This window comes from Triticum aestivum, chromosome 2B (genome assembly GCF_018294505.1).
Source record: "Triticum aestivum cultivar Chinese Spring chromosome 2B, IWGSC CS RefSeq v2.1, whole genome shotgun sequence".
Lineage (NCBI taxonomy): Eukaryota > Viridiplantae > Streptophyta > Magnoliopsida > Poales > Poaceae > Triticum > Triticum aestivum.
The window spans coordinates 282,523,625-282,548,480 of NC_057798.1; positions in this window are offsets into that span (position 1 = coordinate 282,523,625).

The following is a 24,856-nucleotide window of genomic DNA, read 5'->3' on the forward strand; positions in this document are numbered from 1 at the left end:
ACTTAGCTCTCACACAGTAGGACATGTTCACACGCCTCTGATTCATCCCCGATGAATCAGACCTGACTCAACTCTAAGCAGTAGCAGGCATGACAAACAAACATGAATGAGTAGGCACAACAGGGCTCAAACAACTCCTACTCATGCTAGTGGGTTTCATCTAATTACTGTGGCAATGACAGGTCATGCAGAGGATAAAGGGGTTCAGCTACCGCAGCAAGTAACAAGTATATCGTTGTTGTCCTAATGCAGTAAAAGAGAGCAGGAGCGAGAGAGTAGGATTGTATCGGAATGAACAAGGGGGTTTTGCTTGCCTGGCACTTCTGAAGATAACATTGAGTCTTCATCAGTGTCAACGATCACATCATCGGTATCACGTCTATCGAGAGGGGACAAATACCGGCAACACAGAAGGGAACACAATCAATGCAATGCACAATATGATGCATGATCATGACATGGCAAAATGAATGTGTTTTGAGCTAATGCAACTAAAACCAAATTAAATGAAGTTGGTTTGAATCCAAGATTCAAATTCAAACTCCATATGTGGATATTTAAATGCCCTTTATTTGATTTGTGCTAAACAGCAGCTATAAGTTGTTCTAACATGCATGAAAATGGTACAGATGGATTCCTTGAATTTTTCTGATAATTTTTCATATATAAATTATTTAATTTGGAGTTACGGTTAATTTTCTATGAATTTTAGAAGTTTATACAATTTTCTGGATTTTCTGAATTATTTTAGAAAATGATTATCTGCGTCATCATTGCGTCATGCTGACCTCAGCAGGTCAACAGACCGGGTCCAGGTCAAACCTGACACTGGGACCCACATGTCAGTGTGATTAGCTTAACTAAAATTAATTAAAACTAATCCTAATAGTTAACAGGGCTGGCCCCACCTGTCATTGACTCAGGAGAGTCAACCGGGGCCCACCCGTGGTCAAAGTCAAAGTCGGCTGCCGGCGTTTAGCCGCCGGCGAGCCCGACGCGGCGGCGAGAGTGGTTTTGGCCACTCCGGCGACCAAATGGGCCGCGGATGGCATCTAGGAGGAGCTGGGGACGAGCCGAAGCTCTTGGTGGAGTCGGTTGCGCTCGGGGCGGCCGGAATCGGTGCCGGCGGCGAGCGAGGCGGCGGCCGGAGCTCGGGTGGGTGCGGGGTTAGCGCTGCGGCTTGCAAACGAGCTAGCTGCCACGCTAGCGTTACTCCACGGGTCGTTGCGAGTGCAACGGACGCACGCGCGGGGCCATTTGGTCACCGGGGCTTCGCCGGCGACGAGCCCGCGCGGCGACGGCTACGGTAAGCAAGGGGGCGGCGGCTACGGCAAGCAAACGAAGGCGGGATTAGGGGAAAGAGGACCGGGGGTTTACCACGGTCACGAAGAGATGCTCGGCGAGGTCGGGGACGGTCCGGAGCCGGCGAATTTGACGAAGATGGCCGGCGGTCCCGAGGTTGAAGAAGGCATCGAGGGCGGTGTTGTGGCACGTCCGGGGCCTCGTGGCTCGTTGAGGAGGTAGAGGGAGGACCGGCGGAGCTCCTGGGGCGTCGGTGAGCCGTGGGGTGGCCGGTAGCCACGGTGGCTCTCGTCGGTGGCGGCGGCTCCGTTCGGTCGCGGGAGGGGAAACAGAGGAGCGAGGGGGAGGGAGGTCCAGAGAGCGAGGGAGAAGTGAGAGGGGGTCGGGGCTGCGTGGCGTCGCGGGAGGGACCAGGGAAGGAGGAGGCAGCCAGGCAGGGAGGAGGTGGCCTCCTCGGCCGCGCGCGTGCGAGCACGCAGCTGCTCCCACTGGCAAGAGGAAGACGACAGGGGGGGGGAGTAGCGGTGGCGGGCTGGGCCGGCTGGGCCGGTTCTGGTGGGCTGCACGGGTGAGGCCAGGTAAGTCCTCTCTCTCTCTTTTATTTTTTTCTTCTGTTTTGTTTTATTTAATTTCGTTTTGCCACTGTTTTGAATTTTAAACAAATTCAAACAATGCCAAAAACTCCTCTGAATAATTTTATTTGGCTAGATGGACTTTTCCAAAAGCTCATAAAATATTTCAGGGGTATTTGAAATTATATTCTAATTATATGAATATAATTCAAATTCAAATAGCTAATGATTTAAATTCAAAGTCCCAAAAATAAATCCTTAAAAATGTTCAATATTTTGGTTGGGACCAGAACCCTTACCAAAAATTATCAAACATTTAAGAAGAGCCTTTTGGAGCAATGAATGAGATTTCTAGGGTTTTTGCCCCTCTTTTATTTAGGGTTTTGAGGCTTCCAATATTCCTCAATTCAAGTTTCAAAAATATAGACATGATGCACACATGAAGCTAGGCTAGAGCAATGCCAGAAGCTAGGGATGTGACAACTCACCCCCACTAAACAAGAATCTCGTCTCGAGATTCAAGCGTAGGGTAGGATGAAGGGGAAACGCAAACTAGTACAATCTTCACGATCCAGGGTGCACTTCAGTTGAACGTTGATTCATTCACCATCATTGTCTTGATGTCTTGTTTTGAGAAATCCTGCCAACATGACATGGAGGGAAGAAGGAGACTCTAGAAGGGTCGATCTTCTTGAAGATCGAACAACTCACGGAATGAGACATAGGACCATCTCTCGGGTTGAGACACGAGATACACATCAAGAGGGGTGGAAAGAAACGGATGACGAAGGTTCACTAGGTGGACAACAATTCCACACTTAAGAAGGTGGTAATCGGTTGTCAACGTAGCGAGGAGTTGAGTTGCCATGATACCACAACGAGACACCTTCGGAACCGTGACTCGTAGATATCTCCCCTTAAGTGGCAAAAGAATTACCTTTGATTCAGAGATCATTGAAACTCTTTATACCAGCTTAAGGCAAATCATAATCGATCATTTAGAGGGGTTCGGTAGAATGGCATACTCAAACTTGGATGATGTGGATTACCTTGTTGAAGACAACGTAATGGATGAATTTTGCTTATCACCGGAAATGGAAGAGACCCATGGTAGAATGGCACATTGGCGGTGCAAGCTGGGAACAAAATGCAAATGCTGGGAATGATTCTGGTAACTGGGGAAGAACCCAACAATAGAGAGTGAATTCACTGTTGGAGTGGTTATAGCATAACCGAGGAAATCTGGGGCAATCCCAGCTAGTGCCGATGATAAGACGTAGCGCTTGTGCGTGCTCTCAAGAACTTGAGCATTTCCACAATCATCAAGGTTTTATCAACAACCGCGTCAAGGGTGCTGACAACACAACATACTACCATGATGAATAGCGATGGACGATGCAGATGCGAAGGAGGATAACACTTTCTCAGATTTCACCTTAGCGAGGCCAAGCAAATAAAATCTGGATGATCGACCGAGAGACATTTAGCACTCCGCTTCTAATGTTCTCCTTGATGTGCTAGTATAACCCATTCATAGATATGGTTTGATATCTAAAACATCAAGTAAAAGGTCGGACTTCGGGAACACAAAAATCCATAGGGGCAACTAGGGAGTAAATCCTACGAAATCCCTAGGGGGGGGGGTGGCCAACTTCCTCAAACAAGATACTATAATAATAGGTCTACCGGATGGGTGTGTTGGCCACGACATCCACCTTACCGGTTATCGAGAGACCAATATTATAGTTCTTAGGGAAATGTTCCAACCATCATATCTGCCTGAGATTCAGCTCTGGTTGGTGTTAGGATATTCCAGGCTCATCGAGTCTTAGGAAGAAAAATGAAAGTTTGCAACACAAATCGACGAGATGACGTTGCGGGATTCTCGGGAGATGAACTACGATAGCAAGCTCCAAAACATGAGCTGGTTCTGCTACAACATGTGAACACGCTGTCCCAGACAAACATGACCACGTGGTAGTCTTATAATAAAACACTACCGAGTTCAGGAGGGGAAACCATCATTAAGGACATCGAAGTCTCCACGCGTGGAAATCCAAAGAGTTCACCTTGGACAGACTCCTTTATCTTTGAACAACTCAATCAGTGGCTTGGTGTGCTAGGATATACATATAGCATGGAGGTTGCAAATCTCCAGACCACAGAATACTTCGCACGTGTGCATGACTAATTTGGAATGATTCCAGGAAAACAAAACAATCTTCCTCAAATTCATGGCGGCAACTTGCATCATATGCACATGAATTAGGGAAAATCACTACTTTCATTCAAACATATGCTCCATGAACGAAACACGAAGAAATGCTTACACAAGTTTCCAACACTAGGTTGATGTTCAACATGATTCATGGGGGGAGACAAAATGCTACTGATGGGCTCAACAGCAACTCATCAGAATTTCCATATCACTGGACTTCCACCATCATGTGAACACGGTGATAGTATTGGTCAGACCAAAGATGTAATGGTGTATGCTCGAGGGATCAACCACGAGTAGGACAACATTACGAGCATCGTTGGTACTGATTTGATTTGACGATAGCCCACACTCAAATCAAAGGATTGATAAGACAATAGGTCCAGCAACTGATCACAAGGACCAATCGATGAAGATATCATCTTTCTTCAACACACACTACACAAGAATATCCCTTTGGAACGAACTAAGTCAGACAAGCTTTTATCTTCCAACTCTCCAAGTTGTTGTCTAGCTTAACCAACTAGCTCAGGGATATCTAACACCGATTCTTGGAGAGAAGGTGGTTCACAAGAAACCAACTTGATCACGAACTCAACATAGCGGTCAGGTGACAACCCGGTAACACCTCCAAGAAGATATTTGGAAAGTCACGAACCACCGGTATGTTACTAAGCTCGAGAACAATCTTGCTTTTGAGGGCAAGACGATATGATCAAATGAGTGAGGACTTGACAAGATCCTAACTCATCAATCGAAGGGTGCACCGAAATAAGGACTAGGTAGCACGATCAGTCTTAGAAGGATGATTCGAAAACCAACATACTAAGAATGAAATTATTATCCTTTAACTACCAAGCAACAGAGTTGCTAGCAGTATTGATTTCACACATCACAATTCATTTGTCGGTATTCCGGTTGCATCAACACGAGGGCCGAGGAATGAACAGTGATGGCAAGAAGTATCACTGTACCAAGAGTTCATGGGATGGTGTGCAATTCCTATAACAATCTCGATATAAAATATGTAATACTCCAAGGTAGAACAGAACGAAAGCTAGATTAGCAATTTGATCTGCGGAGCACAACTTCTCTGACCCAATCCTGGATATGGAAGAGGTACTGGAGTTTGTTTCTCCTAGTCATTCTGCGATAGAATGGCTTGACGGACCACAAGAGTAATAGGCATCGATAAACGAACGCACGCATACTCTTGGCTATCAATTGATAGACGAGGGTCAGAATGCAACTAAAGAGAGACAACTCAAGGAACATATGATTTTCTGAGTTGTGGATGCATGGTTTAGCATGTCGAACGAATTCCACATGTTTCTTCCGGATAACCCATGCAGAAAAGTAGAACTGGCAGAGTCACAATATATAACGGAGAACTCATCAAGAATAATCTTGTTGTGATATTTCAGTTCAACGAGGAACTTCTGCCATAAGTAGTTCATGGTATTTGGAAGAAGAAGATACCACGGACTTCAAGGACTATCGCAAAGGTTACTAATATCCTAAAGGCACTAGCAATTACTATCAACATGAAGTAGGTAGAGTGAATCTCGGGTTCAGAACCCAGGAGTAGAATACCTACTACTAAGTAGCATCACGGGATGCTTCCGAGAATAAAGGCCAGAATCTTCACACTAGGACACAAATCATGGCTAGACCACTAGATGATCCCCTAAGCACTTAGGGTCATAATAATAATTCCAACATATATGTCGAGGCAATAATTACCTCAACACACCGATTAGTGTGGTTAATCTGGCCCATGGGAACATCGGAAACAGAAGGAAGGGATTTGCAAATGCATCGGACTATTTAGAAACCTGGGATGACTCGGACAGCATAACGGCTATAATTGCTCAAAAAGATTTGAGACAATCACAAAAATGGTGGCATAACCACTCAGAAGCACAATATCAAGGTTCCGAGATCAACAATTAACATACGGAAGTAGTAGGAACTGAACTGAGACTTAAATCCAACAATCTTATAAGTCTACTGATTAGTAACACGTGATCCTAATAGAAAGAAGAGATAGCCTAGTTCTTAATCCCCGCAGGAAAGATAAGATGACTCAGATCAGAAGGGCATGAGGTATAAGGAGTAAAAAGAGCCTTACGTTCCATCCCACAATCAATTCCCTTATATAACTAAAGAATTTCTAGACTCAACTTCGACCAGTTTGGCTTGGTAATCCTACAGGCAGTCAAGCTCTGATACCAACGCTGTCAGGACCCCGACTCAATGCCACATCGATCTAGCATGTAACACCTCATATCACTTTGCGGCCTCACGCACGGTATTCCCACGGGTGTCGCCTTACCTTTGCCCGGGACCGTTTGCGCCTTTTGGCACACGTATATGACAGTGTCGCTAGCATCCATATGATAAGGAGCCCGGGCTGACATGGCTAGTCGTAAACCCAAAGCGGCACAGACTTACAGGGACAGGCATCCATGACCCAGCATCGAACGTGTCGGTCATCAGCGAGTGAATCCAGGCTGTAGCACTGGGCTAGCAGGACTCCGGTGAACCGGGCTGTAGCGGGCTAACAGGACTCCGGTATTCACCGCGTGACATTTCCCCGAAGGGACAGACACAGGAACGAAGAAGGACACATGCCGGCCAGCCTAAGTGTTCCGGAGCAGTAGCAAGCTACCATGGCTCGGTGGAAACACTAGGAGACATTTCCCGGTAAGAGAGGCTACTAAAGATAAACAACTAGATGGTCAGATCCCACACATACCAAGCATTTCAATAACATACACACAATATGCTCGATATGTGCAAATACAACATGGCATCACAACATGACTCTACGACTCAAGTAATTATTCAATAGGCTCCGAGGAGCGAGATATTACAAACATGGGTCTCATGACCCAACACTCAGAGCATACAAGTCAAAGCACAAGCGGAAGCTATCATGTCTGAGTACAGACAACTATAAATGAAAAAGGCTGAGAAGCCTGACTATCTATCAGATCCTGCCGAGGGCACAAGATCGTAGCTGAGGTAACAAGCTAAACGTCGAAGACCACGCGGAATACTAGTGAGACTGAAGTCTCTCTGCAAAAACATAAAATAGGCAAACGTGAGTACAAATGTACCCAGCAAGACTTACATCAGAACTAACTACATATGCATCATTATCAACAAAGGGATGGTGGGGTTTGACTGCAGCAAGCCAGCTTTGACTCGGTGGCTATCCTGAACTACGACTGCGAGTAACTTTTTTGAGGTGGCGCACACGAGTCCACATATTCACCATATCAATACACCACTATGGATCCGCTCCCGTCTCCCTACGAGAACGCCATCCATAGCACTCACGCTTATCTTGCGTATTTTAGAGTATCCACTTTCACTTGTCTATGAACTGATATAAGCAACCCAGAAGTCCTTTTCCGCGGACACGGCTATTCGAATAGATCATATTAACCCTGCAGGGGTGTACTTCTTCACACACGCTCTCACCACTTACCGCCGTTTACACGACATGTACTCGGCAACCTTCAAGCGGAAGCCCAACGTGGGTGTCGGCCACGGCCTGCCTAAACACTCAAGTCTCTAGTCCAGGTTTATCGCCTATTCGGGTTCCATCCATGAGGAGATCCGGCCGGAGTTTCGCTCACAGCCCCAAACGATGTGAACAGGGTTCCGTGACACCAAACGGGCGCCCGGTTTACCCGGCCACGTGCCTACCGCATCACAGCCCACCCCTACGGTCAGCGCTGCGCACGGCCTCCAGCATACTACAAACACCAGAAACTACTTGCAACTCCTGGACAGAGGACAAGGGTGATCAAGAAGCCGAGAGGGTCCATTGGTTTCGGGCCCAATGCGTGGTAGTAGCTGAATCATGGATCACAAACACAGAACTCAGTTCCTGAGGACGGCTGCAATGAGACAACCCACCATGTACTCCTACATGGCCTCTCACCGCTACCTTTACCAAATCGTGTTCACACACTTAGCTCACACACAGTAGGACATGTTCACACGCCTCTGATTCATCCCCGATGAATCAGACCTGACTCAACTCTAAGCAGTAGCAGGCATGACAAACAAACATGAATGAGTAGGCACAACAGGGCTCAAACAACTCCTACTCATGCTAGTGGGTTTCATCTAATTACTGTGGCAATGACAGGTCATGCAGAGGATAAAGGGGTTCAGCTACCGCAGCAAGTAACAAGTATATCGTTGTATTCCTAATGCAGTAAAAGAGAGCAGGAGCGAGAGAGTAGGATTGTATCGGAATGAACAAGGGGGTTTTGCTTGCCTGGCACTTCTGAAGATAACATTGAGTCTTCATCAGTGTCAACGATCACATCATCGGTATCACGTCTATCGAGAGGGGACAAATACCGGCAACACAGAAGGGAACACAATCAATGCAATGCACAATATGATGCATGATCATGACATGGCAAAATGAATGTGTTTTGAGCTAATGCAACTAAAACCAAATTAAATGAAGTTGGTTTGAATCCAAGATTCAAATTCAAACTCCATATGTGGATATTTAAATGCCCTTTATTTGATTTGTGCTAAACAGCAGCTATAAGTTGTTCTAACATGCATGAAAATGGTACAGATGGATTCCTTGAATTTTTCTGATAATTTTTCATATATAAATTATTTAATTTGGAGTTACGGTTAATTTTCTATGAATTTTAGAAGTTTATACAATTTTCTGGATTTTCTGAATTATTTTAGAAAATGATTATCTGCGTCATCATTGCGTCATGCTGACCTCAGCAGGTCAACAGACCGGGTCCAGGTCAAACCTGACACTGGGACCCACATGTCAGTGTGATTAGCTTAACTAAAATTAATTAAAACTAATCCTAATAGTTAACAGGGCTGGCCCCACCTGTCATTGACTCAGGAGAGTCAACCGGGGCCCACCCGTGGTCAAAGTCAAAGTCGGCTGCCGGCGTTTAGCCGCCGGCGAGCCCGACGCGGCGGCGAGAGTGGTTTTGGCCACTCCGGCGACCAAATGGGCCGCGGATGGCATCTAGGAGGAGCTGGGGACGAGCCGAAGCTCTTGGTGGAGTCGGTTGCGCTCGGGGCGGCCGGAATCGGTGCCGGCGGCGAGCGAGGCGGCGGCCGGAGCTCGGGTGGGTGCGGGGTTAGCGCTGCGGCTTGCAAACGAGCTAGCTGCCACGCTAGCGTTACTCCACGGGTCGTTGCGAGTGCAACGGACGCACGCGCGGGGCCATTTGGTCACCGGGGCTTCGCCGGCGACGAGCCCGCGCGGCGACGGCTACGGTAAGCAAGGGGGCGGCGGCTACGGCAAGCAAACGAAGGCGGGATTAGGGGAAAGAGGACCGGGGGTTTACCACGGTCACGAAGAGATGCTCGGCGAGGTCGGGGACGGTCCGGAGCCGGCGAATTTGACGAAGATGGCCGGCGGTCCCGAGGTTGAAGAAGGCATCGAGGGCGGTGTTGTGGCACGTCCGGGGCCTCGTGGCTCGTTGAGGAGGTAGAGGGAGGACCGGCGGAGCTTCCTGGGGCGTCGGTGAGCCGTGGGGTGGCCGGTAGCCACGGTGGCTCTCGTCGGTGGCGGCGGCTCCGTTCGGTCGCGGGAGGGGAAACAGAGGAGCGAGGGGGAGGGAGGTCCAGAGAGCGAGGGAGAAGTGAGAGGGGGTCGGGGATGCGTGGCGTCGCGGGAGGGACCAGGGAAGGAGGAGGCAGCCAGGCAGGGAGGAGGTGGCCTCCTCGGCCGCGCGCGTGCGAGCACGCAGCTGCTCCCACTGGCAAGAGGAAGACGACAGGGGGGGGGGGAGTAGCGGTGGCGGGCTGGGCCGGCTGGGCCGGTTCTGGTGGGCTGCACGGGTGAGGCCAGGTAAGTCCTCTCTCTCTCTTTTATTTTTTTCTTCTGTTTTGTTTTATTTAATTTCGTTTTGCCAGTGTTTTGAATTTTAAACAAATTCAAACAATGCCAAAAACTCCTCTGAATAATTTTATTTGGCTAGATGGACTTTTCCAAAAGCTCATAAAATATTTCAGGGGTATTTGAAATTATATTCTAATTATATGAATATAATTCAAATTCAAATAGCTAATGATTTAAATTCAAAGTCCCAAAAATAAATCCTTAAAAATGTTCAATATTTTGGTTGGGACCAGAACCCTTACCAAAAATTATCAAACATTTAAGAAGAGCCTTTTGGAGCAATGAATGAGATTTCTAGGGTTTTTGCCCCTCTTTTATTTAGGGTTTTGAGGCTTCCAATATTCCTCAATTCAAGTTTCAAAAATATAGACATGATGCACACATGAAGCTAGGCTAGAGCAATGCCAGAAGCTAGGGATGTGACAGGAAGTGTGTGGGTACTGGAATTATCGGAGGGGGCCACGTGGGGCCCACGAGGCAGGGGGGACGCACCCAGGGGGTAGGTGCGCCCTCCACCCTCGTGGCTCACTGGTGCATCCCCTGGTGTGTTCTAAGTGCTAGAAATTCTCAAATATTCTATGAAAAATCATACTAAATTTTCAGGGCATTTGGAGAACTTCTATTTTCGTGGTATTTTCTATTGCACGGACAATTCAGAAAATAGATAGAAGATACTATTTTTGCTTTGTTAAACTAAATAACAGAAAGTAAAAGGAGGGAACAGAAGGTTGTGCTTTCCAAATTCATCCATCTCATGATCATCAAAAGGAATCCACTAACATGGTTGATCAAGTCTTGTTAACAAACCTCTTTCGAATAACATGAAACCAGAGAATTTTCGAATAACACTAGGTTACCTCAACGGGGATATGCATGTCCCCAACAATAAGAATATCATATTTCTTTTTGACAGTAGGAAGAGGGAATTCAAAACCTCCAATAGTACGAGTTGAAAATTTTCCAATAGAATTGATACTGTGAAGTTGAGGTTGTTTCTTCGGAAAGTGTACCGTATTCTCATTACCATTAACATGAAAAGCGACATTGCCTTTGTTGCAATCAATAACAGCCCCCGCAGTACTTAAAAAGGGTCTACCAAGGATGGTCGACATACTGTCATCCTCGGGAATATTAAGAATAACAAAGTCCGTTAAGATAGTAACGTTCGAAACCACAACAGGCACATCCTCACAAATACCAATGGGCATAGCAGTTGATTTATCAGCCATTTGCGAAGAGATCTTAATAGGTGTCAACTTATTCAAATCAAGTCTATGATATAAAGAGAAAGGCATACCACTAACACTGGTTCCAAGATCACATAAAGTAGTTTTAACATAGTTTCTTTTAATGGAGCATGGTAGAGTTGGTACTCCTGGATCTCCAAGTTTCTTTGGTATTCCACCCTTAAAAGTATAATTGGCAAGCATGGTCGAAATTTCAGCTTCCCGTATCTTACTTTTATTTGTAACAATATCTTTCATACACTTAGCATAAGGATGCATTTTAAGCATATCAGTCAAATGCATATGCAAGAAGATAGGTCATACCGTGCTCAAAATCCTCATCATCTTTTTCTTGGATGGCTTAGGAGGAAAAGGCATGGGTTTCTGAACCCATGGTTCTCTTTCTTTACCGTGCTTCCTAGCAACGAAGTCTCTCTTATCATAACATTGATTCTTTGATTGTGGGTTATCAGGATCAACAGCAGGTTCAATCTCTACATTATTGTTATTACTAGGTTGAGCATCAACATGAACATCATCATTAACATTATCACTAGGTTCATGTTCATCACCAGATTGTGTTTCAGCATCAGAAATAGAAATATCATTGGGATTCTCAGGTGTGTCAATAACAGGTTCACTAGAAGCATGCAAAGTCCTATTATTATTCTCTTTCTTTTTATTAGAAGGACTAGGTGTATCAGTATTAACTCTCTAAGAGTCTTGCTCAGTTCTCTTAGGATGGCCCTCAGGATACAAAGGTTCTTGGGTCATCTTACCACCTCTGCATAACTCTAGCAGCATTATCATTGTTCTTATTATTCAACTCATTGAGCAAATCATCTTGTGCCTTAAGTACTTGTTCTACTTGAGTTGTAACCATGGAAGCATGTTTACTAATAAGCTTAAGATCACTTTTAATTCTAGACATATAATCACTCAATTGTTCAACCATATAAGCATTATGTTTTAATTGTTTACCAACATAAGATGAAGTTTTCTTGTTTAACAATAAAATTATCAAACTCATCCAAGCATTGACTAGCAGACTTATTATCAGGGATATCACCTTCATCAAATCTATATAGAGAATTTACCTTTACTACCTGTGTCGGGTTATCACGACCGTGTATTTCTTCAATAGGCGGTAGATTCTTAACATCTTCAGCTTTAATACCTTTTTCTTTCATAGATTTCTTTGCCTCCTGCATATCTTCAGGACTGAGAAATAGAATACCGCTTTTCTTTGGAGTTGGCTTAGGAGTTGGTTCAGGAAGTGTCCAATCATTATCATTACTCAATATATTATTCAATCGCAATTCAGCTTGCTCAACAGTTCTTTCCCTGAAAACACAACCAGCACAACTATCCAGGTGGTCTCTGGAAGCATCGGTTAGTCCATTATAAAGATATCAAGTATTTCATTTTTCTTGAGAGGATGATCAGGCAAGGCATTAAGTAATTCGAGAAGCCTCCCCCAAGCTTGTGGGAGACTCTCTTCTTCAATTTGCACAAAGTTAAATATTTCCCATAAGGCAGCTTGTTTCTTATGAGTAGGGAAATATTTTGCAGTGAATTAATAAATCATATCCTAGGGACTACGCACACAACCAGGAGCAAGAGAATTAAACCATATCTTAGCATCACCCCTTAACAAGAAAGGAAACAACTTAAGAATATATTAATAGAGTTTTTTTCCTCATGAGTAAATAGGGTGGCTATATCATTCAATTTAGTAACATGTGCCACAATAGTTTCAGATTCATAGCCTTAGAAAGGATCAGATTCAACCAAAGTAATTAACTCAGGATCGATAGAGAATTCATAATCCTTATTAGTAACACAGATAGGTGAAGTAGCAAACGCATGATCATATTGCATTCTAGCATTAAAAGACTTTTCTTTCAGCTTAGCTAACAGTTTCTTAAGATCATATCTATCATTAGAAGCAAGAAAGTCTCTAGCAGTTTCTTCATCCATAACATAACCCTCAGGTATAACAGGCAATTCATATCTAGGGGGAGAATCTTCATCATCTCTTTCATTAATATCATCAGTTAACCCTAGCAAGTTGTTCATCTAGAAATCCACCTAGTGGCACATTATTATCAAGCAGAGAAGTAGTATCATTATAAGCATCATGCATAGCACAAGTGACATCATCAATAATATGCGACATATCAGAATCAATAGCAGGTGTAGGTGTCACAAGTTTACTCAAAACAGAAGGTGAATCAAGTGCAGAGCTAGATGGCAGTTCCTTACCTCCCCTCATAGTTGAGGGATAGATCTTGGTTTTGTTGTCTTCCAGATTCCTCATAGTGATCAACAGATATAAATCCCAAGTGACTCAGAAAATAGAGCTATGCTCCCCGACAACGGTGCCAGAAAAAGGTCTTGATAACCGACAAGTATAGGGGATCACAACAGTTTTCGAGGGTAGATTATTCAACCCAAATATATTGATTCGACACAAGGGGAGCCAAATAATATTCTCAAGTATTACCAGCTGAGTTGTGAATTCAACCACACCTGAAAGACTTAATATCTGCAGCAAAGTATTTAGTAGCAAAGTAGTATGGAAGTAACGGTAACAATGGCAAAAGTAACAGTAGCAGTTTTGTAGCAATCGTAACAATGGAAATGGTAGAGTAACTTAGCAAATATCAATGTGAAACAAGCTCGTAGGCAATGGATCAGTGATGGATAATTATGTTGGATGGCATTCATCATGCAACAGTTATAACATAGGGTGACACCGAACTAGCTCCAGTTCATCAATATAATGTAGGCATGTATTTCGAATATAGTCATACATGCTTATGGAAAAGAACTTGCATGACATCTTTTGTCCTACCCTCCCGTGGCAGCGGGGTCCTAATGGAAACTAAGGGATATTAAGGCCTCCTTTTAATAGAGTACCGGACCAAAGCATTAACACTTAGTGAACATGAGCTCCTCAAACTACGGTCATCACGGGGAAGTGTCCCGACTATTGTCACTCTGCGGTTTGCCAGATCATGACACGTAGTAGGTGACTATAACTTGCAAGATAGGATCAAGAACACTCATATATTCTTGAAAACATAATAGGTTCACATCTAAAATCATGGCACTCGGGCCCTAGTGACAAGAATTAAGCATGGCAAAGTCATAGCACCATCAATCTTAGAACATAATGGATAACAAAACTAACTCTATTACATGGTAAATCTCATCCAACACATCACCGTAGCAAGCCTACGATAGGATTACTCACGCACGGCGGTGAGCATCATGAAATTGGTGATGGAGGATGGTTGATGATGATGATGGCGACGGATTCCCCTCTCCGGAGCCCCGAACAGACTCCAGATCAGCCCTCCCGAGGAAGAACAGGGCTTGGCGACGGCTTTGTATCATAAAACGCGATGAAACCTTCTCTCTGAATTTTTTCTCACCGAATGTGAATATATGGAGTTGGAGTTGATGTCTATGGAGATCCAAGCAAAAATTATAGATATGTTAGAGGCGTATCAGCATCCCCAAGCTTAATTCCTACTCGTCCTCGAGTAGGTAAATGATAAAAACATAATTTTTTATGTGGAATGTTGCCTGATACGTCTCCAACGTATCTATAAATTTTGATTGTTCCATGTTGTTATATTATCATTGTTGGATGTTTTACAATCATTTGAGAGTCATTTTATATCATTTTTTGGTACTAACCTATTGACATAGTGCCCAGTGCCAGTTGCTATTTTCTGCATGTTTTTTACATCGCGGGAAATCAATATCAAATGGAGTCCAAATGCAATGAAACTCCTAGAGGATTTTTTTGGGCCAGAAGAAAGCTAGTGGGCCAATGAAGCACCTGGGGGGCTGCTCGAGGGGAGCAGCACCCACCAGGGCCCGCCAAGAGGCCCAGGTGTGCCCAGGTGGCACTACAAGAAATATGTCAACTTGCGACCATCACTATTGGTCAGTGAATGGTCATTGTTTTCCATTTGTGACCTTTTTGTGACGAAAAATAGATGGTCAAAAGCTGGCCATCGTAAACTGAAATTAACGCTCTGTGAGAAGGTCATAGACGTTTACAACCAAAACAAAAGGTCATCGGTTCAACGACCTTTTGGTTTGGTCACTAGCTGTCTGGCCAGGCCACGTTGGATCTGACGTGGCAAAATTGCAACCAAATGAAAAGGTCACTGATAAAAATCAGCCCGGTCCAGTTCGGTGTTCTACATGGGCCTAGCCCATTAATTCAACCTTTTTAATATATTTTTCCCTTGTTAATTCTGGTCGACTACATGGGCCAACCCAACAATTCACCCTTTTATTTTCTAGGCCTTCCGCCTTTTTGCTTCCATTTCTTATTTGGGCCTTTTTACAATCCATTTTGGACCTGGTCACAGGTCATCCAATTAGGTCCCACTTGTCAGTTTTATTTTGTTTCTTTCCTATTTTAAAGGATCCACTAGTGAAATGGGACCACGTGTGTTGTTTAGGTGCCACACATCAGTTCTCTATTTGTGCAATAACTAATAACTTGATTTAACAGAGCCAATAACACATAAGTTTTCAAACGACAGCCAAATCATGGTAGGTACTTTACAATCATGGCAGTACAAATCATGTATTGAAATATAAAATACAACTAAATATTAATATATCCAGCTCCAGGGAGCTAAAACACATTGTTGGGTGCGAGTTTTCTTTAGGATTATTCTCTTGTAGTTCCTTGTACAACAACTTTTGACGAATTAAGGCCAAAATCTGCGAGTTATAAATCAGAAAAGTTAGGAATATAATCAAGTGAAGCTGTGCATATAACATTCTCCTAACAATGAAAAATAGTTGCAGAATTTGAGATCTAATAAGAAACCATGCATATAGCATTCTCATAACAGCAAAACTGAGATATATTTGGGAAGGGAAAATGACAAGTATCAACTCAGTGCAAGTTAACAGAGCAACTATGTCAAAGTTACTCAGATTTCCTAATGTGTGAGTCACATTATACATGCATCAAGCATCAGGTGACCAAGAAAATTGTTATGGAATAGATACAAAACAAGCATGTATTGACCATCCTACTGGTAGCAAGTACATAAAGGTAATCACTTAACAAGTAGTGCAAACTTGAACGAGTCATATAGCTAAATACAATCCAATATCCCAGCTGCGAGCGAACATGTATTTGACATTTCAGGATTTCAATACATGCACGACAGAGAGTGGCGCTCTGTTCTTACCATGGCACAAGTGAGAGATGTCCCCGACGATGCCTGCTTCTCCAGTTCGCACTAAGGCTCAACCAGCTCCGCGGTGTGGATGATGCCCCCTCCTTGCTCCATCCAGAAGGTAGGCCATGAACTAGGAAGCCCTGCATATTGCAATTTGCACAAGTTGAGAGAAATACAAGGAACTGGTATCAATCAGAGCACAAGTTGAGAGAAAGTTACGGTCCAGGAGCCGACCTTCCAAGGGAGTAGCATGATGTGCCATCGCGGTGCCTTCATTTGGAGTTGCAGGCTAGATTTGCGAGCTGCTGCTTTTCTTCCCCACATAGCATGCCTAGGTTCTCCTAACATACCAACCCAAAAGACAAAAACATGTTTAGGGTGCTGGTACATCAGAAAAGAAATCGATGCACCAATGACATATGCAACTAAAAAAATAAAATCAGTATTTCACATATTATTAGAATTGCATATTAGATGTCTGCAAGATAAGTGTTGCTTCATATAAGATGTTTAGTGATTTAACAATCAGTATGCTACAGGAAATTTTGTTTGCCATGTCACCCAATGTTTACTATCAAAAATAGAAATTATTCACTGTTAATGCATTTGAGCTATAAGTTAACCAACTAATGTTCTGTCCCATTGAGATAATTTTATCCCTTCACATGATGGTTCATTGTTATTAGTTGGTTACTTTACTTGAGAGATTGCATTTGTGCATCTTAATAGTTTCTTCACCTTTCATCATGGACAAAAGGCAGAAAACAAAAACATACAGCAGACAATCATTCACTTTCCTACAAAACTGCATTCAAGAAACTGACCAGGAGGATATATATATATATATATATATATATATATATATATATACATAAATAAGATCGTATATATACATAGATTTAACGCCTAAAGCACATCAGGCTTGGAGCTTACGTATATATACACGATTACTAGTTGGATCTAGTGAACAAAAGGTTGTGAATAATTTTCATACGAGTATGTACATTCATGGTTCTGGACATTAAAATATTTGACAGTTAAAACTGAATGCAAGCAAGTTTGCACATGACATGAGCAAGTCTGCAGTCCCTAATTAGATTACATGTTCTGACTTATGAGCACAAGAGGAATACATAGACACTTACTGGAATCTGCTAATGCTTAAACTAGAATGAGAAAAAAAGAAAACTGAGCCTCTTTATGTATCAGAGAGAGATGGCAGGGGAGGAGGACATATAGACCAACTTGTCCTTCAACATATTGTACAAGGGGAGCACAATACCAATGGTAGATTGGCCTTGCTTGTTCCCCTTCACACAACTAGATCAGAGAAACCTGGAAAAATTTGCATGGATCAAATGCAGAGATGGAGAAGAAGAAGAGAATAGAAGGGGAGGAGCAATTGACAAACCGGAGGTGGTGCTGCTCCTCCTAGGCGGAGAGTTAGCCGTTTTGGCAGGCTGTACATGTGTCGGTGAGAACGACACCTATGGGATCACTGGAATCCATACTGTGGTCGGAGGGCGCGGGGTTGTGAAAAGAGCGGGTCTAAGAGCTAGCACACAGATTGTTTACCTAGGTTCGGTCGCGAGGATACATAATACCCTAGTCCTGCTTTGGTGTATATTGGAGTGTTCTTGAGCTAACTATGGTGCCTGATTTGCTCAAAAGAGCTGAATCCCCCTCCAGTACGCCTTGGGCCTCCTTTTATAGGAAAAAGGGGATCCCACGATGGCACACAGGAGGTGGAAAGTGTACAGTGTACAAGCTTATCGCCTGTCATTACGGGACAAGATGCATTAAATGCGCCCCTTAGGTGTCCCCTTTCTTTGTTGCCGCCTCGCCTTCTTCGACATGCGTCCAGGCCAGCGAGGCGAGTAGCGCCATGTAGGCTGGTAGGCTGCTGAGCTGGCGCGGTGGCAGCGTCTTCGCGAAGATATGCATGCCACCACGCAGGTGCTTGCTGAGCTGGTCTCGAGGCTGCACGTCGCCACGCAGGTGCTCGCCTGGCTGGCTGGGATGGCAGCTGTATGGGAACGGCGGTGGAGTCTTGGCGGGCGCGGGCTCGGCCGCGGCCCCGCTGATGTCCTCAGCAAGGGTCTTGCCGGGGCCCCGGCAAGGGTCTTGCCGCGGCACTGTGGTCGTCCCCGGCAAGGATCCTACTGGAGGTCTCGTGGGCTTCCTCGGCAAGGATCTTGCTGAGGATCGTCGTCTTCTGGTCCTCACCTGATCTTGTGTGTTTATGATCTTCACGAAGATCTACATGCCATCATGGAGGTGCCTACCGAGCCTTGGTTCCAATGTGGTTGATGGTGTTGGAAACCTTGGGCTCAAGGGTGGCGCCCTCCACTAGCGTTGGGCGGGTTGCCCCGGCAAGGCTCCTGCTGGGGCTGTGGAGGCCGCCCCGGCAAGGACCTTACCGGGGGAGTCCACCTTGCCCTCTCCGCTCTTCGTGTATCTGTCTTGGTGTTGCTTTGATTGTCTTGTGGCTTCGGCTTCCCTCTTCTTCCCTTCTAAGTGTGGCCGTGGGCGCGGCTCTGACTGCCCGTGCACAAGTAAAGGGGTACAAAGCAAAGCCCCTACTTTTGTACACCGACAGGAGCCTCTGGGCCTGGGCCACACATAAGCACAACGCGTTGTTGGGCTAGGCCCAGAACAATGCGCGGGCAGGCGGGGCCGATTGTTCACTGTGGTAACTCCTTTGTCCGGTGCGCTTCCCCACAACTCACATTCAATGCGCGATGTTGAGGGTCGTGCGTGACATGGGGGGCATGCATGGAGCGCTGCTACACGCAGGCATCACGTAATAGTAAATGGTAAAGAGGCGGCCCACGCCTTACCCATAAAATGGAATAACCGCAGGCGCGCTCCTCATTTACCCTCTATGCTTTCTCCATTCTCGGCACCAATGTTCCCATCTTCTTCCTCCTCGAGCCCTCGCTTCTGTTTGTCGCTGCTGCGCCCCCGTCGCTTTCGATCCTATTCCTTCGCCCAACCGCCATGGCGCCCAAGACTGGCAAGGGCAAGGGGGCGGCCAAGGATGCCGTGGAGAGGGAGGCGTCAGAGAATGAGGCGGTGGTGCAGCGAGTGTAGTTCACCTACTTCTTCCCGTCGTCGGTCGATGTATTCCACCTCAAGGACTTCTTCGGGCCTCTGTGGGCGGCGGAGACGACGGGGCACACTGCCACGCGCGTCATCCCCGCCGACTGCGTCAAGGCCGACCCAAATCGGTACCCCTTCTTCATCAATTTCTTCTCCTGCGGGCTCTGCTCCCCCTTCTCTGATTTCTTCAATGACGTCATGCCAGGGGGCGCCCTCTCCGGAACACCGTGGCGTGCACGGCGCTCTTTGCCCATCTCTATGAGGGCTTCGTCGGGGTGCTTCCCAGCACGGCGCTCTTCCGCCATTACTTCTCCCCCCGCCTCCAGCCAGGGGGCGCCCTCTCCGGAAGCATCTCCTGGATCCCGAGTGTTCAAGGGAAAGGCACGTATCCGGAGGGTGCCCGCAAGGAGAGGTGGGAGGAGTGGCGGGGTCGGTGGTGTTGGATCGAGGAGAAGACCCCGCCAGAGTTCTGTCGGGTGCGTTATAGCCCGCCGACCTGCGGCAAGGACGGGACCAACGTCGATGCCGATGACGGGAAGCTTTCGATCACCACCACCAGGATCCATCACCTCACCACGGCCGAGCTCATCCTGGAGATGATTGGGGCGGACTTCATCCACCGCCAAATCGCCCCGCTGCACAAAAAGGGCAGGCCGGCCTAGGACTTCATGAATGCGGCCGACATCATGAGGCTCTGCCCTGACCTGAAGCATAACTTCACGGTGTTGGGACACACCCATTTCTACCAGAGGCTCTTCCAACTTGATGTGTTCGTCGACGGCAGGTGGAGAGGACCGGCAGGGCCGTGAAGGCCGGCAAGGTCAACAGGGGACCCCTGTTTGGGTTGCCGCCGGGTGTGTTCCTGCTGAGCAACAACACGTGCCAGGCCGCCATTCTCGAGATGATGGAGGTATTCAATGCACACGGCCTCGACCCGTCCTGGGTCCGGCCCCCGGCACACGAGGTGCGGGAGTTCTTCGACAACTTGTCGGAGGGATACGACCACGACGAGCCACTGCTCGTCGAGGACACTACCCAGGCGGAGATCGACTACATCACCGCTAGGGCGGCGGAGGCGCAGCTTGCCATGGAGGCCAGCAGCACTGGCGGCATGGAGGATAAGGACGGCGCAACAGCGGAGGAGAGGGAGCTCGCCCAGTGGGCGGGGTCTGCCGGGGAGGCCAGCGGCATCAACACTGAGGCCCCCCTCATTGAGAAGGTGGTCGAGGAGTCGACCGAGGAGGAGGCGGAGGCCTACATCCCTCCAGCCACGGGAAGAGGACATGTCCTGCGGCGAGACAGCTCTGGCGAACCGGTCCAGTCTAGGAAGACGGAACCGCGGCAAGGGGCCCAGGGGGAGTCCGTGCGCCAGACAAGGGCCGCGATGGCAAAGAAGACGGCGAAGACCACGGTGGCGAAGAAGAAAGCCACCACCTCTTTTTCATCCAAGCATCGCCGGACTCCATCCCCTTCTCCTCGTCCCACAGATGTCGACCCGGAGGTCGTCTTTGATTTTGGGTCCCTTAGCCCAAGGAGGAAAAGGAAGGCAGTGGAAGAGGAGGCAGAGGACGAGTAAGTGTCTGCCCTTCTTCACCTCCGCTCTTTCAGACCGCGTCACTTTTTGTGACTTGTTTTCATCATTGCAGGGACAGGGAGACACTGGCCCAGAGGGTGGCGAAGAACGCCAGGGCGCCGGCGGGCGACCAGTCTGCGGCGGGCAATTTGTGCATGCCAGTGGTGGAGATCAGCTCGGACAGCAGCCCCCGGCGCAGCCCCCAGCGTGAGTTCACCACCTACTCCCCACCAACATGCGCCGGGGTACGATCTTTTGGCACTGACCTTGCCGTGGCTGCAGGAGGAGGACGACGGGAGGACGAGCCGCCTAGGGCCACCCCCAACACGCCGCCCCCATCAACCACACCGCCCCAAGGGGCATTCCCAGCAAGGGCGTTAAGCACCGACCCCATGTGCACGGAGGAGGAGGAGGTGGACTCGGGCACTGGCGGCTCCGTCCCGGCGACAGATGTTGGCGGGGACGGGGCCACTTCTTCTCAGCCCGGCATAGGTGAGTCACCTGCCTTCTGTTCCTGCTCTTCCTTGTTTTCTTTTTTTGAGCCTTAATCTTGGCCTTGCCTCATCCTCCTTTCTGGCATCCAGATCCCCCCATGGCGGACCAGAAGGACATCGACGTTGTCATCACGGGGGTTGCCAAGGACACCGAGGCCGAGGCCGACAAGATCACCGCCGAGGAGGCCGCCAAGCCCGCGGCCGAGGACGCCACCAAGGGGCCTGCTGGAGGGATCGACAAGGCTGCTGCCGAGGAGGCCGGCAAGGGTGCAACTGAGGAGGCCGGCAAGGGGCCTGCCAGGGAGGCTGGCAAGGCCGCTGCTGAGGAGGAGGTGGTTGACGATCAACCCTCCTCCTCCGATGCCTCTGGCTCGGGGAGGTACTTGAAGGTGGGCAACGACTTGTTCGTCCACCTTTCAGGGATGACGGGCACCAGGGCGCCGGACGAGGGGGAGGTGTTCGATGATGAAGTGCTCACCACCACCGGGCTCGAGGTTGTCGACGAACCGAGCACCGGTGGCGGCGATACCCAGGAGGAGTAGCCTCTTCGGGCCATGGGCGCCAGCTTCTGGAAGCTCCAGGTGCTCCACCGCGCCTGTCTGGACAAGGTGACGTCCAGGGAGGCCATGGCAGGCAAGGAAGAGGCGGCTCTCGAGGAACGCATTGCCGAGGCGCAGGCCTGGTTCCACCAGGCCCACGAAGAGTTGAGGGCTGCCCAAGACCAGATGGCCGAGCACAAACAGGAGCTCCACTTGAAGCAGGCCGATATCGAGAAGGCCCAGTAGGCGGCCAGGAAAGATACCACCAGGGCCAAGGCCGCCCGGTCCCAGCACCAGGCCGAGTTGAACTCTCAGGAGGAGGACCTCGTCGCTCGTGAGGCGGCGCTCACTCCGCGGCAAGGACAAGGAGGTCGAGAAGCTCGTCGCGCAGCAGACCCGGGAGCTGGAGCAAAAGCACAAGGAAGCACTCGATGCTCAAGCCCTAGTCCACGGCGACAAGGTGAACGAGCTGGAGGTGGAGCAGGACGGCCTGAAGAATAGGGACAATGAGCTGGCGAAGGAGAAGGACACGGTCAACTCCATGGTGGCGCATGCTGAAGTCCTCGGCAAGGCCGAGCTGCTCACCCGCTGTCGGTGTCAAAACCGGCGGATCTCGGGTAGGGGTCCCGATCTGTGTGTCAAGGCTGATGGTAACAAGAAGTAAGGGACACAGATCTTTACCAAGGTTCGGGCCCTCTCGATGGAGGTAAAATCCTACTTCTCGCTTGATTAATATTGATGATATGGGTAGTACAAGAGTAGATCTACCACGAGATCGTAGAGGCTATACCCTAGGAGCTAGCCTATGATGGTATGAATGTAATCGTGATCGGCCTTCTAAGGACGAACCTCTTCGGTTTATATAGACACCGGAGAGGGCTAGGGTTTACATGGAGTCGGTTACAAGGAAGGAAATATAATATCCGGATCGCCAAGCTTGCCTTCCAAGCCAAGGAAAGTCCCATCCGGACACGGGCCGAAGTCTTGAGTCTTGTATCTTCACACTTCAATAGTCCGGACGTTGTACATAGTCCGGCTGTCCGGATACCCCCTAATCCAGGACTCCCTCCGTAGCCCCTGAACCAGGCTTCAATGACGACGAGTCCGGCACGCAGAATTGTCTTCAGCATTACAAGGCGGGTTCTTCCTCCGAATACTCCAAAGTACCCGTTACGACGAATAGTGTCCGGTCTCTAATCGATGTTGTGCTCCTCGGCTTCAGCGCCTCAGTAATGATCATCTCCACGTGTCGAGCGAATGCGAGGAGTCAAGGTATTTTTGCATTTTCCACCCTCGATCCTCCGAGCCAACCGTCTATTTGAAGGGACAGGGGTTCTCAGATCCAAACCTCACTCTCCTCCCTTGAGCTAGCATCCTAGAGCGCTTCGTGAAGAGCCATTCCAGCATGGCCGATCGTCGCAGCTCTTTTGCTTGCCCTCCTCGCTCTAAGTCGGGGGATTGGGGAGAGTGCTCAGTTCCCCACAGTCGTTTGGTGAAGTTACAAACTCAAGGATTTCTTCCACCGGCATTCATGGTCTCCGTCCGAGCTGGAATAGCTACTTACGACGGAGGGGAACAAGTGGAGGGATTTCCTAACCCGTCTCCCAAGGAGCGAATATGCCTCATCTCGCATCTGCTGAGGGGCATCCGGTTCCCTATCCACCCATTTCTCCACAGGCTCCTGGAGTTCTATGGCCTCCTGCTACACAATCTTACCCCAGCCTCCATTCTGCACATAGCGGGGTATGTCGCCCTTTGTGAGCTGTTTCTAGGCTGCAAACCACACTTTGGATTGTGGAGGAAGCTGTTCTGCCTTGTCCCCAGCACCCAGGGGGAGTCCCTGTATCAAGTGGGCGGGGCCGAAGTATGCCGCATTGCCGAGACCGGATACCTGTCCGGCACTCCTGAGAATGCACCAGAAAACTGGCCTTCAGAGTGGTTCTATATAAATGATGTTCCCCTTCCGGATCCAGTCCGGAGGGGTCTCCCTAAGTTCAGCAACGCCCCACTGAGGGCACGCCTAAGCTGGCGTCCCCGGGGCCCTCAAGAAGAGGACACAAGGGAGATATTCCTCCTGATGAACAGGATAAAGCTGCTGGCCAAGTCTGGACTGACGATTGTCGAGGTCATGGCAATATGCATAAAGCAAGGAGTGCAGCCGCTTCAATATCGGGGGAAGCCCATGTGGCATTACAACGGGGAAGATGGCGCCACCTGCTGTGGTCGTAAGGGTCCGGAATCCGCTGCCGCTTTGGCAAGGATATTGCTCGATTTGTACAAAGGGGAAGAAGAGGAGTTCCTTCGTATAAAAACGCGGGACGGATTCTCCATGTACAACCCCCCAGAGTGGGTAAGTTGTCATTCTTTTCCCAGTTTCATTTACTCTATCGTACTTCTGCTAAGATTACTTGCATCAATGCCTCTGAGCAGGAACTGAGGAGGTCCATGGAAGGAATCTTTAGCCCCTCCCCGCAACCAGAGGACCCTGGAAGGGCCCTAGATCCGGGACTCAAAGTAGATCCGGATATTACCATGGAGCTTGTCAACGGATTATTTTATCAAGCGAGCTGGGACGGCGCCCTAGTGGCCATTACGGCCGACTCCCCTGGACTGCTCCCCACGTAGCTAAAAAACCCTATCCTCCGAAGAGGACTTTCCCCAGGTATTGTAATTTTACCCTTGAGGCAT